Source organism: Delphinapterus leucas, chromosome X (genome assembly GCF_059928025.1).
Source record: "Delphinapterus leucas isolate spDelLeu-1000000601 "Yukka" chromosome X, BTC_Dleu_Yukka2, whole genome shotgun sequence".
NCBI lineage: Eukaryota > Metazoa > Chordata > Mammalia > Artiodactyla > Monodontidae > Delphinapterus > Delphinapterus leucas.
This window is the reverse complement of record NC_143150.1, coordinates 50,041,617-50,055,951: the sequence shown is the minus strand read 5'-3', so window position 1 is coordinate 50,055,951 and position 14,335 is coordinate 50,041,617. Positions and strand designations below refer to the sequence as shown.

Below are 14,335 nucleotides of genomic sequence, written 5' to 3'. Positions count from 1 at the left end.
AGCCCACATACCTAAAGCCCATGTTCCACAACAAGAGAAGCCACTGCAATGAGAAGCCCGTGCACCGCAACGAAGAGTAGCCCCCGCTTGCCACAACTAGAGAAAGCCCGTGAAGCAACGAAGACCCAACACAGCCAAAAATAAAAATAAAATAGTTATATATATAAAAAAAAGAACCAGGGTACAGAAGTAGTGAAATAACCCGATTTATTATCAAGCACTGTATCACTTAGCAGATACCTATTTTATAAAAGTTATCCTGAAGTTATGATACACTTCAAGAAACATCCAATGGTGTCTAAATTATTTTTCATAATACCACCATTTTCCGGATAACCAAGGATAAATTGATCACAGATCTCTACATATACCAGTGAATCTTCGTTATAGATCTCTTTTCTGTTTAGTCCTTCAAAGATACTATTACAAGTGGAAGAAGAAGGTTTTAGGTCAGCAAATACCACTAAAAAAGGTCAGAGAATCCTCTTTGGAGTCATGTATTTAAAATGGTACTTTAATATGAGTCTAACAAATAAAAAGAAATATGGCATGACAAATGCTAACAAATTAAGGACGAAGTTGTCAAGGGCTGATAAACCGATTCCATAAAGAAGCCAATTTTTTCTTCCTATTGATCTCTTCTTCCTTGGCTTTCTTGAAATAAAATACATAGCTATGTGATGTAGCTTTGAAATATGTAAAATGAGAAAGTTGAACTAAATTAATTTTACGGTCGTTTTCAAGAACTTTGAAGAGTCTGAGATTTTACCCTATGTACAAGTTAACAAGTTTGGCACAGTTTCATAGATGCTGGCAAAAGACGCTGGGGTCAGAGACAAAGGACAGTTTATTAACACCAACAATAGCATTTGCTACAGTATCTGCACTTGTACCAGGTCCCTGAGCACCATTTCCCACAGGGTGATGCAGAGAGGGCTGGAAAGATACCTGCCCATGCAATAGGGTGTATCTTAAGAGAGGAATCCTGAATTTGTCACCTTATAATGGGTAGTCATCTCAGGAGGAAAACACTATCTCTTTTCCATGGCTATTCACTATACAAAAATTCTTTTCTAAAAAATTGAGATATAATTCACATACCATAACCCTTCAACCTGTACAATTGAGTGGTTATGACTATATTCACAAAGTTGTACAACCAGTCAGTCCCCATCCCCCTCCCCCAACCACCAATGTACATTTGTCTCTGGATTTACCTATTCTGGACACTTCACATAAATGGAATCATACAATACGTAACCTTTTTGTGACAGGCTTCTTTCACTTAGCATAATGTCTTCAAGGTTTATACGTGCTATAACATGAAACAGCTCTTCATTTTTTATGGCTAACTAATATCTATTGTATGGATATAACACATTTTGTTATAGCTTACATCACTCGTAAGCTGATGGGTATTTGGGGTGTTTCCATCTTTTGACTATTATGAATAATAGTGGCACAAATATTCACGTACCAGTTTTTGTGAGGACATATATTTTTAACTTTCTTGAGTATACAACTAAGAGTGAAATTGTAGTGTCACATGGCAACTCTATGTTCAACTCCTTTAGAAACTGCCAAACTGTTTTCCAAAGCAGCTGTACCATTTCTTTTGTTTTCTTGTTTTTGTTTTTGCGGTATGCGGGCCTCTCACCATCGCGGCCTCTCCTGCTGAGGAGCACAGGCTCTGGAAACGCAGGCCCAGCGGCCATGGCTCATGGGCCCAGCTGCTCCGCGGCATGCGGGATCCCCCCGGACCGGGGCACGAACCCTCGTCACCCGCATCGGCAGGCAGACTCCCAACCACTGCGCCACCAGGGAAGCCCCAGCTGTACCATTTTATATTCCTACCAGCTATGTATGAGGGTTCCAATTTCTCCACATCCTTGCCAACACTTGTTATTTTCTGTCTTCTTGATTATAGCCATCATAGTGAGTGTGAAGTGGTATCTCATAGTGGTTATTATTTTCGTTTCCTTAGTGGCTAATGATATTGAGCAGCTTTTCATGTGCTTATTGGCCATTTTCATATCTTCTTCTGAGAAATGTTTATTCGAACGCTTTGCCCTTTTTTACATTGGATTGTTTGTCTTTTTATTGTGGAGTTGTAAGAGTTTTTTATATATTCTAGATACTAGATCCTTATCAGATATATGATTTGCAAAACTTTCTTGATGGTGTCCTCTGAAGCACAGAAGTGTTTAATTTTAATGAAGTTCCATTTTTTGTTTTGTTTTGTTTTATTATACATAAGGAACCAAAGTCAGAAATACTTATACCTATGCTTTCTTCGAAGAGTTTTATAGATTTAGTTTCTCCACTTAGGTCTTCAGTCCATTTTGAATTAATCTTTGTACATGATGTGAAGTGGGGATCCAACTTCTTTCTTTTTCATGTGTATACCCAGTTAACTCAGTGCTATTTGTTGAAAAAACTACTATTTTCCATTGCAAAGTTCTCTTGTCAAAAATCAGTTGACCACCAAGAAGAAGATATAACAATTGTAAATATTTATGCACCCAACATAGGAGCACCTCAATACATAAGGCAAATACTAACAGCCATAAAAGGGGAAATTGACAGTAACACAATCATAGTAGAGGACTTTAACACCCCACTTTCAGCAATAGACAGGTCTTCCAAAATGAAAATAAATAAGGAAACACAAGCTTTAAATGATACATTAAACAAGATGGACTTAATTGATATTTATAGGACATTCCATCCAAAAATAAGAGAATACACATTCTTCTCAAGTGATCATGGAACATTCTCCAGGATATATCATATCTTCAGTCACAAATCAAGCTTTGGTAAATGTAATAAATGTGAAATCGTATCAAGTATCTTTTCTGACCACAACGCTATGAGAGTAGATATCAATTATAGTAAAAAATCTATAAGAAATACGAACACATGGAGGCTAAACAATACACTACTTAATAACGAAGTGATCACTGAGGAAATCAAAAAATACCTAGAAACAAATGACAATGGAGACGCAACAACCCAAAACCTATAGGATGCAGCAAAAGCAGTTCTAAGAGGGAAGTTTATAGCAATACAATCCTACCTAAAGAAACAGGAAATATCTCAAATAAAAAAACTAACCTTGCAGCTAAAGCAAGTAGAGAAAGAAGAACAAAAAAACCCCCAAAGTTAGCAGAAGGAAAGAAATCTTACAGATCAGATCAGAAATAAATGAAAAAGAAATGAAGGAAACGATAGCAGAGATCAATAAAACTAAAAGCTGGTTCTTTGAGAAGGTAAAGAAAATTGAGAAACCATTAGCCAGACTCATCAAGAAAAATAGGGAGAAGACTCAAATCAATAGAATTAGAAATGAAAAAGGAGAAGTAATAACTGACACTGCAGAAATACAAAGGATCATGAGAGATTACTACAAACAACTCTATGCCAATAAAATGGACAACCTGGAAGAAATGGACAAATTCTTAGAAATGCACAACCTGCCAAGACTGAACCATGAAAAAATAGAAAATGTAAACAGACAAATCACAAGCACTGAAATTGAAACTGTGATTTAAAATCTTCCAACAAACAAAAGCCCAGGACCAGATGGCTTCACAGGCAAATTCTATCAAACATTTAGAGAAGAGCTAACACCTATCCTTCTCAAACTCTTCAATAATATAGCAGAGGGACGAACGCTCCCAAACTCATTCTATGAGGTCACCATCACCCTGACACCAAAACCAGACAAGGAGGTCACAAAGAAAGAAAACTACAGGCCAATATCACTGATGAACATAGATGCAAAAATCCTCAACAAAATACTAGCAAACAGAATCCAACAGCACATTAAAAGGATTATACACCATGATCAGGTGGGGTTTATTCTAGGAATGCAAGGATTATTCAATATACGCAAATCAATCAACGTTATATACCATATTAACAAATTGAAGGAGAAGAACCATATGATCATCTCAATAGATGCAGAGAAAGCTTTTGACAAAATTCAACACCCATTTATGATAAAAACCCTGCAGAAAATAGGAATAGAGGGAGCTTTCCTCAACATAATAAAGGCCATATATGACAAACCCACAGCCAACATCGTCCTCAATGGTGAAAAACTGAAACCATTTCCACTAAGATCAGGAAAAAGACAAGGTTGCCCACTCTCACCACTCTTATTCAACGTAGTTTTGGAAGTTTTAGCCACAGCAATCAGAGAAGAAAAAGAAATAAAAGGAATCCAAATCGGAAAAGAAGAAGTAAAGCCGTCACTGTTTGCAGATGACATGATACTATACATAGAGAATCCTAAAGATGCTACCAGAAAACTACTAGAGCTACTCAATGAATATGGTAAAGTAGCAGGATACAAAATTAATGCACAGAAATCTCTGGCATTCCTATACACTAATGAAGAAAAATCTGAAACTGAAATTAAGAAGACACTCCCATTTACCACTGCAACAAAAAGAATAACATATCTAGAATAAACCTACCTAAGGAGACAAAAGACCTGTATGCAGAAAATTATAAGACACTGATGAAAGAAATTAAAGATGATACAAATAGATGGAGAGATATACCATTCTTGGAGTGGAAGAATCAACATTGTGAAAATGACTCTACTACCCAAAGCAATCTACAGATTCAATGCAATCCCTATCAATCTACCACTGGCATTTTTCACAGAACTAGAACAAAAAATTTCACAATTTGTATGGAAACACAAAAGACCCCGAATAGCCAGAGCAATCTTGAGAACTAAAAATGGAGCTGGAAGAATCAGGCTCCCTGACTTCAGACTATACTACAAAGCTACAGTAATCAAGACAGTATGGTACTGGCACAAAAACAAAAATATAGATCAATGGAACAGCATAGACAGCCCAGAGATAAACCCACACACATATGGTCACCTTATCTTTGATTAAGGTGGCAGGAATATGCAGTGGAGAAAGGACAGCCTCTTCAATAAGTGGTGCTGGGAAAACTGGACAGGTACATGTAAAAGTATGAAATTAGAACACTCCCTAACACCATACACAAAAATAAGCTCAAAATGGATTAAAGACCTAAATGTAAGGCCAGAAACTATCAAACTCTTAGAGGAAAACATAGGCAGAACACTCTATGACATAAATCACAGCAAGATCCTTTTTGACCCACCTCCTAGAGAGATGGAAATAAAAACAAAAATAAACAAATGGGACCTAATGAAACTTCAAAGCTTTTGCACAGCAAAGGAAACCATAAACAAGACCAAAAGACAACCCTCAGAATGGGAGAAAATATTTGCAAATGAAGCAACTGACAAAGGGGTAATCTCCAAAATTTACAAGCAGCTCAGGCAGCCCAATAACAAACAAAGAAACAACCCAATCCAAAAATGGGCAGAAGACCTAAATAGACATTTCATCAAAGAAGATATACAGATTGCCAACAAACACATGAAAGAATGGTCAACATCATTAATCATTAGAGAAACGAAAATCAAAACTACAATGAGATATCATCTTACACTGGTCAGAATGGCCATCATCAAAAAATCTAGAAATAATAAATGCTGGAGAGGGTGTGGAGAAAAGGGAACACTCTTGCACTGCTGGTGGGAATGTAAATTGATACAGCCACTATGGAGAACAGTATGGAGGTTCCTTAAAAAACTACAAATAGAACTACCATATGACCCAGCAATCCCACTACTGGGCATATACCCTGAGAAAACCATAATTCAAAAAGAGTCATGTACCAAAATGTTCATTGCAGTTCTATTTACAATAGCCAGGTCATGGAAGCAACCTAATTTTCCTCAACAGATGAATGCATAAAGAAGGTGTGGCACATATATACAATGGAATATTACTCAGCCATAAAAAGAAACGAAATTGAGTTATTTGTAGCGAGGTGGATGGACCTAGAGTCTGTCATACAGAGTGAAGTAATTCAGAAAGAGGAAAACAAATACCGTATGCTAACACATATATATGGAATCTAAGGAAAAAAAAGAAAGGTCATAAAGAACCTAGGGGTAAGACGGGAATAAAGACACAGACCTACTAGAGAATAGACTTGAGGATATGGCGAGGGGGAATGGTAAGCTGTGACAAAGTGAGAGAGTGGCATGGACGTATATACACTACGAAACATAAAACAGGTAGCTAGTGGGAAGCAGCCACATATCACAGGGAGATCAGCTGGGTGGTTTGTGACCACCAAGAGGGATGGGATAGGGAGGGTGGGAGGGAGGAAGATGCAAGAGGGAAGAGATATGGGAACATATGTATATGTATAACTGATTCACTTTGTTATAAAGCAGAAACTAACACACCATTGTAAAGCAATTATCGTCCAATAAAGATGTTAAAATAAATAAATTAAAATAAATAAATAAATAAATAAATAAATAAATAAATAAATAAATAAAATCAATTGACCAGGGAATTCCCTGGCAGTTCAGTGGATGGGAATCAGTTCTTTCACTGCTGGGGGGACCAGGTTCGATCCCTGGTCAGGGAACTAAGATCCTGCAAGCCATGTGGCATGGCCAAAAAGAAAAAATCAATTAACCATAAGTGATTGGTTTATTTCTGATTTATTTTTATAAGACTACTACACAGTCTTGAATACTATAGCTTTCTACTAAATTTTGAAATCAGGAAGTTGACAAAATCCAACACTGTGTAGCCACTTGTTTTTTTTTCTTTTTGGCTGAACCATGGGGCCTGTGGGATTTTAGTTCCTCTACCAGGGATTGAACGCCCACCCTTGGCAGTGAAAATGCAGAGTCCTAACTGCTGGACTGCCAGGGAATTCCCTCTCTAAACACTTCTATTCAACATTATTACTAGTGGTTTTAGCTTGTGCTACCCAGCATGGAAGAGAAATTAAATACATCCAGATTGCAAAGGATTAAGTAAAACTGTCTTTATATGCAGAAGACATGATTGTTTATATTGAAAATTCAATAGAATTTACAAAAAAGCTACTAGAATTCATAAGTGAGTTTAGCCAAGTTGCAAGATATAAGACCAGTATATAAAAATCAATTGTATTTTTATATACTTGCAATGACCTATAGGAAGCTAAAATATTTAAAAGTACCATTTATAGTAGGCCAAAAACTATAAAACATTTAGGAACAGATCTGACAAAAGAAGTGAAACCTTTAAACTGAAAACAGAAACCATTACTGAGAGAAATTTAAAAAGACCTAAATAAATGGAGAGAGATACTTTTTCATGGATTGAAGGACTAAATTTTGTAAGGATGCCAATTCTTCCCAAATATATCTGTAGAATCAATGCATTCCTACAAAGACCCAGAAGGCTTTTTAAAAAAAGAAATTTACAAGCTGATTCTAAAATTCACATAGAAATGCAAGCAACTTTGAAAGAGAAGAGCAAAGTTAGAGGGTTAATGCTATCTAATTTCAAAACATATTATAGAACTACAGCAATCAAAACAATGTGGTATTGACCTAAGATAGACAAATAGATGAATAGAATATAAACGGTCCAGAAATAAACACACACATATATAGACAACTGATCTTTTACAAAGGTGTGAGAAAAGTGCAAGGTGGATAGAAGATGGTTTTTCAACAAATGATAGTGGAACAATTGGATGTCCATGTACAAAAACAAAAATAAAACCAGAATTTCAATCCCTTGCACCATTACAAAATTTAACTCAGAGGATGGATCATAGATCTAAATGTAACACCTAAAACTATAAAATTTCTAGAAGAAAACATAGGAGAAAAATTTCGTGAACTTGGGTTATGCAAAGATTTTTTAGATATCATACCCAGTGTACAGTCAATAAAATAAAAATCAGTAAATTGTAATTCCATCAAAATTAAAACATCTGCTTTTCAAAAGACACTGTTAATAGAATGAGAAAACAAGCCACAGATTTGGAAGAAAATATTTGCAAAGCATATATCTGATATAAGTCTCTTACTGAGAATACAAGAATGTCAAAATTCAGTACTGAGAAAACCGTCAACCCAATTAAAAATAAATATTGGAGCAGATACTTCAGACATTTAGATAGCAAATAAACAGTGAAAGGATGCTCAATATTACTAGTCATGAGAGAAATACAAATTAAAACCACGAGAAACCACCATGTATCTATCAGAATGGCTAAATTAAAAGACAATGGCATTAACAAGTAATGCCAAGGACACAGGACAACTGGAACTCTTATTCATTGCTGTTGGGAATGTAAAATTATACCATTTCCTTGGAAAACACTTCGGCAGTTTCTTTTTTCTTTTTTTTAAATCCAGTTTTATTGAGATATAATTGACATACAGCGCTGTATAAATTCATGGTATATAGCATAATGACTTGACTTACATACATCATGAAATCATTACCACTATAAGTTTAATGATCATCCATCATCTTGTACAGATACAAAATAAAAAGAGAAAAGTATCTTTTCCTTGTGACGTGAACTCTTAGGATTTATTCTCTTAACTTTTGTATATAACATACAGCAGTGTTAATTATATTAATCATGTTGTACATATTTTTTTGGATATCTAAAGAAAATTTTTATTTGTGACACATTTTTAACAGCTCTACTGAGGCATCACTGATATAAAATAAATTTTCTATATCTAAAAGTACAGTTTGATACCTCTGACATATTCATATCCTCATGAAATCACCACCATGATCAAGATTATTAACACACACCTCAGGCCCAGAAGATTCCTAAGTCCCTCTCTAATCTGTCCCTCTTGCCCCTACAGTCTCCCTCCTCTGATGCCCAGGCAACCATTGATTCCTTTCTGTCATTATAGATTATTTTGCATTCGCAAGAATACTATATCATGAAAATGAAATCATATACTATGCACTATTTTCTTTTTCACTTGGTATAATTATTTTGAGGCTTATCTATTTTTTTTCATATCAATTGTTCATCCTCTTATTGCTCAGTCATTCTACTGTATGGATTCGCCCTAATCATGGCAGTTTTTTTAACAAGTTAGATATACAGCTACCATATGACACAGCCAATTCCACACCTAGGTATTTTCTTGAAAGCCTATGTATACATGAAGACATACTTGAATACACAAACTGTGGTATATCCATACAGTGGAATACTACTCAGCAATAAGAATCCAACAGCTTGGCTGAATCTCAAAATAAAGATGCCGAGTGAAATAAGCCAGAGGAAAAATGAGTATATACTATGATTGCATTTATAAGAAACTGTATAAAAATGCAGGTTTGTTTTTTTTTCTGTCACTAATCTACAGTGACAGAAAGCAGATCATCGTTTGCCTGGGGACAAGCTTGGAGTGTGAAGGAGGAGCTACACAGGGGCAGGAGGAAACTCTTTTGGGCCGATGGATATGTTCATGTTCTTGACTGAGCTGATAGTTGCACAAGGTTATATACATATGTCTTTTTAAAAGTATTTTATTGTGGTAAGAACATTTAACAGGAGATCTACCCTCTTAACAGATTTTCAAGTGTACAATACAGTATTATCTATAGGCATGACTTTGTACAGCAGATCTCTAGAGCCTATTCATCTTGCATAACTGAATTATATCTGTTGATTAGCAATTCCCCTTTTCCTCCCTGCCCTAACCCCTGGCAACCACCATTCTATTCTTCATGTCTATGAATTTGACTATTTTGGATACAAATTTTATCAACTCATACACTTTAATATGTGTAGTTTGTTGTCTGTCAATTACACCTCAATAAAGAGTTCAGGGGGGCTTCCCTGGTGGAGCAGTGGTTGAGAATCTGCCTGCCAATGCAGGGGACACGGGTTCGAGCCCTGGTCTAGGAAGATCCCACATGCCACGGAGCAACTGGGCCCGTGAGCCACAACTACTGAGCCTGCGCGTCTGGAGCCTGTGCTCCGCAACAAGAGAGGCCGCGACAGTGAGAGGCCCGCGCACCGCGATGAAGAGGGGCCCCCGCTCGCCACAACTAGAGAAGGCCCTCGCACAGAAACAAAGACCCAACACAGCCAAAATAAATAAATAAATAAAACAGAAAAATAAAAAAAATAGAATTTATTAAAAAAAAAGAGTCCAGGGAATTGCACGTAACTGCGAGAAGTAATAATTGTAGTTAACAGTTAATGAGTACTTACTTTGTGCCAAGTACTGCACTAAGCATTTTCTATGCATTAATTAATCTCATTCTGAAAGCAACCTATGATGGAAGTATTATTCTTAACCCCATTTTATTTATGAGGAAACTAAGGCATAGTAAAGTTAAATTACTTGGCCAAGGTCATAATGTCTCATAAAATGTGGAGTAAACCATAATGTGTACTTCCTCTCATGATGATAGCTGAAATATATTCAGCACTTCATGTAGCAGACCCTGAGTCAATCATTTGACATGCACTATCTCATTTCAGCCTCATCAGCACTATGAAGTTGGTACTGATTTACAGAGGAGGAAACTGGCACAGTGGAATGAAGCAACATGATCCAAATTATATAGTAAGTAGTGGAGGAGCGGAGATTTGAATGAAGGAGCTTCATCCATCAGGTGAGTCCCAGGATAAAATAGGTTGAGAACTACTCTGTTAAGAAGTTGGATCTGTGGACCAACATGCAGATGGATCTGATACTTGCCTGATTAGACAGGTCACTCTTTGCCTGATGCTGAACACAGTCGTTTGTTGTGTGGATCCCTCACTGCTTTGGTCCACCTGTCTGAATAGATACTCAGGTACTGACTACAGCTTGCATTACAGTGGAGCCTGCCAAGCCTTACTACCTGACTGACTGCCTCCTTGCCCTTCCCCACCACCTTGTACAGATAAATTGGTTCTCCCAGATCCTTGACCTTAAGTACCTGGGTCTCTACCACGCCTAGTTAGTTTCCTCTCCTTACAGACTTGTGTTACTGATAACCATAAAGCCTCCTAGCAGAGTATACCCAAGTTATGACAAAGACTAGGTCACAAACCATCTTACTCAGATTTAAATGTATCTCCTTTCTTATAGATCCACTGATTTCTGTTCACATTAGAAATTCCATGCACAGCTGAGAGCTGTTAATGTGGAATAAGATGGTTTCATAAGCCATACTCCCTGCTGAAATATCAAGGGCCTGGATTACAGTAATGTCTTGTTTCCTTCATGTGTGAACTCAGATAATTTTTGAATATAAATATATCCCATCTCCTTGATCCCATTGCCACCCCTGGAGCTGCTTGTTCTCTCTGGTAGTACAATGTTGAGTGTCAGGGGCATCAGAGTTTTCCTAAACTATCAGAAGCAACCAATTTGCCTCTTTTGCTCATCTACCGCTGCTGTGCTTTGCTCTACTCCTGACAGCTCCTGCTGGTTTGGATTTGATCCTTCTACCATTTACTCCTGACTCTGTTCTCACCCTTCGTTCAACATTTGGTCTCTCATTCCATTCCATTTATTGCTATATTTTAAACATGCAGTTTAGCACTTTGAAAACGTCTGAATGGAAGTGTTGTTCTTGGGATGGCAGTCGGAGAGGTACAATTCAGGATTCCCCCTCCTTCATTCAATTCCATCTCCCTTGCTGGTACCTTGTTGTTCTCTCTCCTCTGTCCTATAACCCTCCGGCTCATGATTTGTTTTCTTTTACCCCAGTGGTTCTCAAACTTGAGCATGCATCAGAATCACCTGGAGGGCTCGTTAAACACGAATTGCTGGATTACACCATACAGCTTCTGATCCAGTAGGTCTGGGTTGGTGCTCGAGAATTTTCAGTTCTAACAAGCTTCCAGGTGATGCTGATGCTGTTGCTCTGGGGACTATACTTTGAGAACCACTGTTCTAGATCAACACTGTTCATACAGATCACCATTCTATCTCTATGGCTTGTCCACTAGGCCCTTTCTTGTGAACTGCCTTGATGTGCAAAGCTGGCAGGTGTGGCTAAGAATCCTGACCTCTGAGGCCCACATGGTAAACTCTCTGGATATGCCACCATCACCCAGAGGCAAGTCTTTAAATCAGAGCCCCTGATCTTGGGTTACTCTAAAGGTAGAAACTCACTGTGCTCTCTAGAGGTAAGAACTCAGAATCAAGATGTAAGATTTATGTGCTAAAGCTTCTGAAACGTATTTCTAAAATGTAGCTTGCTGTCCAAATTAAGCTAGTTCAGCTTTCTAGAAGTAACTGAGAGGAAGAATAAATTTAGAAAATGAGGTGCAACCTACTCCTGAATAACCAAAAGGAATGTGGTCTCTCATATTCATACTCATTCTCTCTGTCATTATTAATTTGGATATGTTTGCATGTGTATACATTAACAGGACAAATTAAGGATTACCTATGTGTCTATCTATTTGCATGCTTTGTGTGTGTTTTTTAATATATAAAGATACATCTAGGCATTTTTTAACTTAATGTAATTTACATGATATAAACCTCTAGCACTTAGAGCAGGCTTCCAGCACACAAATAAAATATGGCAGGCAGTCTCCTTTCTGATACATTCTGAGTACTGCTCCCCCTGGCTATTAGCTTCAACTTGACTCCTTGGACCTAGCCTCCACCTTACATAGTCCCTCTACCCTGTGTCTGGTCACAAGCCAACTCCAGCAGAGACTTTCATGGAGCAGTGAGGGGGTTAGAACTACTACATCTGGCAGGAGGGGGAAGATAATGAACTAAGCTGAATAAAGGAGAGAAAGGAGGGAAAAGAGAAAAGAGAGGATTCAAGAGAGAAAGAAGCCAAAAGAGACGCATGTGTATGTCAAGAGTGAGCATTCTCTGAAGAAACTAGACTGCTTTTATTGTTTGGTTGATGAACTGTCTCTGAAAGCCATCTCAAGGGTGGAGTTCTGAGCAACATTAGCTTTATTTTAACGTGTGTATAGTCTTCCAAGTGGGTATTGTTTCCAAGAAGAAATCTGCTCATCAGTTTCCCAATTTCTGTATTTATTATCACCAAAGGCTTCATCCTTTCTGACTTTTCTGCTGGCTACCATCTCTTTAATGTCTGGCCTCTGTGTCATTGTACTTTCCTGGATCCCATCCTACCTGTCCGAATGTTTTTTTAGCATCCCACCATCCAATATCAAAAATGTCTTTTTTTCCCAGATTCCCAATCTGCTTTCTAGTATCCTGCTATCACGACCCTCCCTGTCACTCAGTACTGAAATCAAAGAACCTACCAGGAGTAGTAAACTTTGTTAAGTGATATCCTTGGATGATTTCTTTCCCTCTGTCCACACTTAAAAATGAGCTTTCAACAAACTTCTTTCTTTGCTTCCCATAACCCTCTATACTCTCTTCCCTGATTATCTTACCTACTGCCACATCTTCACCTAATAGTTATGTAAATGACTGTAAATCTTCATGTCTGTCTCCAAACCTTCTCAAAAACACCAGACCTAATGTCTAATGCCATTTCCTTCTGCAGGCACCTGAAATGTGGTTTCTTTCATACATAACTCGGTATTATATTTTCCAAGTGTACTTCTCCTAGATTCCTAATCTGCATTGCAATATTATCATTCTCCCTGTTATTCAGTATTGAAACCTCAGAATTATCTTCTACTTTTCCCATTCCCCCATTGCCTATAACAGTTCATCAAATCCTGGAACTATTACCTGTGAGATCTGTTCCCATCTTTCCATTCTCTTTTCTACTGGTCTTATTATCGTGAGACTATCATCTCACGGTCTTATTATGGTCTTATTATCGTGAGACTATCATGGAAATATCTAACTAACTGCCCCTGGTCGCTTGAACCAGCCCAACACATCCATGCATCTCATATCCACCAAGCAATAAAGTTAAGCTATGGATGCCTCCAGGCTGTTTACTACTGATCCTCTTTTGTTTCTTAAGACACCTTCTCCCTACGATCCTGACTCTACCTTACAAACTCTTGGGTCTACAAGCCAAGTCTAATGGAGACTTTAGTCCTGTGCATTTTCTTTTAATTTTTTAAAATTTATTTAAATTATATTTTTTATTTTTGGTTGTGTTGGGTCTTCGTTGCTGCATGCGGGCTTTCTCTAGTTGTGGTGAGTGGGGGGCTACTCTTCACTGTAGTGCACAGGCTTCTCATTGCATTGGCTTCTCTTGTTGCAGAGTACAGGCTCTAGGTGCGTGGGCTTCAGTAGTTGTGGCATGTGGGCTCAGTAGTTGTGGCGCGCGGGCTCTAGGGTGCAAAGGCTTCAGTAGTTGTGGCACGTGGGCTCAGTAGTTGTGGCATGCAGGCTCTAGGGTGCACAGGCTTCAGTAGTTGTGGCACACAGGCTCAGTAGTTGTGGCTCACGGGCTCTAGAGTGCAGGTTCAGTAGTTGTGGAGCACGGGCTTAGTTGCTCTGCGGCATGTGGGATCTTCCCGGACCAGG

General features: G+C 37.9%; 1 long non-coding RNA gene across 2 annotated transcripts in view; it reads right to left on the bottom strand.

The window, feature by feature from the left end:
• The window catches only part of LOC111178251 (uncharacterized), a 69,877-nt gene that overhangs the window by 46,908 nt on the left and 8,634 nt on the right, over positions 1–14,335 (bottom strand). The window lies entirely within an intron of this gene.